Source organism: Tachysurus fulvidraco, chromosome 2 (assembly GCF_022655615.1).
Source record: "Tachysurus fulvidraco isolate hzauxx_2018 chromosome 2, HZAU_PFXX_2.0, whole genome shotgun sequence".
NCBI lineage: Eukaryota > Metazoa > Chordata > Actinopteri > Siluriformes > Bagridae > Tachysurus > Tachysurus fulvidraco.
Genome location: NC_062519.1, coordinates 3,199,328 through 3,201,909, shown reverse-complemented (window position 1 = coordinate 3,201,909; position 2,582 = coordinate 3,199,328).

Below are 2,582 nucleotides of genomic sequence, written 5' to 3'. Positions count from 1 at the left end.
TTGTGTGTGTCTGTGTGTGTGGGCTTTAGTGTCATCCAGACAGATTGAGATTGAAAGAGTGAGAGAGGTGTTTGTGTGTATAAATGGCATCAAGGGTTTCGTCTCAGTTGCCCATTCACTTTAATTTTGTCACAGGGCCGATCCTCATGTATTACTCTAGCAGGGGATGAGTGTATCGTCCTTGTGTGTGTGAGTGTGTGTGTGTGTGTGATCGTGTGAGTTTGTTCTTCTTCACACCACGGCAACAGAGACACACAGATAACATGCCTCTGCTTTACCCTTCCCATGCCACATCATTAACCTTGTCTGTTTCTTTGAACATTCATCACTGGATATCAGACAGGATTGAAATCTAATATCCCACTGGCTATAAAAAGGTTGATTAGAATTATTAATATGATATTCATATTTGGGACAAATTTAATAACTCTGTGATAAATAATAATTATAATTAAAAAAATAATGAGGAAAGCTTTCTTATTAAATTACTCACAGATATGTTTTAAGTGACATGCGGCGTAAAACTTTCCCCCTGGTGCTGCTACAGGAAAATAACCAACAACCAACTTAATCAGTGAACTGGTTTATTTTCCTATTTTTCTCATTCTCAGTTGTCCTTCTCTTTTAGCTCTCTTTTTGATATGAAAAGTAAAACAACAATAACGTGTTACCGGGCAAAACGACTGACGCAGAGCTGACATTGGAGTCTCCTTGTATCTCCTCATCATATACAATTCATTAGATCGTTAGATCACGCAGAGCATCCTGCTGTCACTACAGATACCATAACATATTAGACCCAACACATTCATAATAAACCTGTGATTTGCAGCTAAATGACTTTCAGAGCTGCTGTTCTAATTATAGAAAAACAGATCCGCACCTTCTGACCAACCGGCTTTGAGAATCATCACGAAATTGTGTCTCGTCCTTTTCAATCCTTCTCCTGTTCAACCTTTGCACAATGTGCGCTAATTAGCTAGCAGTTATTTACACATCCTGGAATAGCTGTAGCCATTTTTAGTTTCTTGGACATCTCTGAACCACAAATGATTCTATAAAAGCAATTAATAAAAACATGAAATTGTAAAAGTAATAAAATGGTAAAATGTAGTTAATTATTAATTATTTATTGTTGAGAAAAGTGGTTAATTAATGGCTGGTTAATTAGCATGGGATTCGATTAGACAAATCATCTGTGTGTTTGAGGTTAAGATGAACTTCCTTCTGTTTTAGAGCTTTGTTAAGTAATTAGGAAAACCTTGTAAGGTAAAGTAGACTTTCTCCTCATTAGTATTTTCAGATTGCATTATATTCCTGTTTAATCAGGAAGAAAATTGAGCTACGTGATCAAACGTCTTAGTAAAGGTAACATTTTGAGCTAACGTTGTCCAGAAATGCGGATTTTCGTACTCACGTCCGTCACCGATACGATCCTTGTTCCTGTCATGAATCATTTGCATAACGCCAACCACAAAAGGACATGTAAGGCAGGGAAAAACGAAATGAACGATCACGGCAAAGTTAAAGCTACCTTTAGTCGTGTTCTTATGTTGAAATTGACGTATTTACTAAGTTTACGTCTAAGAGTGAGATACGTGTTCCAAATTGACTGGATTTTCACAAATACTAAATATCTTGCCCCTACAAATGATTTAGGAATAATCCAGCTTTATAAATTAGGCTCGCTGTTTGCTATAATAAAATAAATAGACCTGTTTATAAAAGACATTTGGTTGAAATACTGTATAGTTGTATTCTGGAGCTAGGTAAGGCAGTGTTTAGATCAAACCCCTCACGTTAGATATCCGTATTTGCGTCTGGTAATATGCGTATTTGCCTCTGCTAACCCCAGAATCGCTTTTTAATCCTCCCACTTAGCACAGACTATAAGGCCAATATAAGGACAACAGTCGGTTATTTGTGATGTTTATGATAAGAGTCTGTGACTACTGTTTACCCGTTACTGCTGAAGGACGGTCTTGCTAAGGTCACCGTATCCCCCCGGCAATGCCACGTCACACTGCTCTTTGACTCACAGAGTAGACAAATGCCACTGCCCACTGTTGCTCTCTAACGCACAAACCCTTCGCTAATGTCAGACACTAACTCTACCTGACCCCAACATCGGCGCGTAAATAAAGGCAACATCCATCGCTACTATTCCGTGTCCTGGCCACTGATCTCCCTACGGAGCTGGGTGTGTGGATTGTGCATGTGTGCAGTTATCAAACCCTGTTAGGTGGTCTTTGGTCTCAGCATGTCACCTCCCCTCTGTGCTCACAGCCAGACTATCTCATGTTGTGATGAATCCTGTCCTATTTTCCCCTCTTCCCCTTTCAGCTTACCTCCTTATCGGTATACCTCCTTTTTCCCCGTATACCACCAGATATTCCTGAAGCAGGACTATCAAGAGATTTGATGATATGGAGGAGGAGATAAGGGCAGACCGGCAGTAAAGAATACATACTGTGAGATCACGATTGCGTTTGGTCTCCACATGGTTCTTCTATAGTATTTACCAGAAAGTAATCCAATAATTCCAATAATTCCTTCATTATTGGATGTTATGACCCTCATGT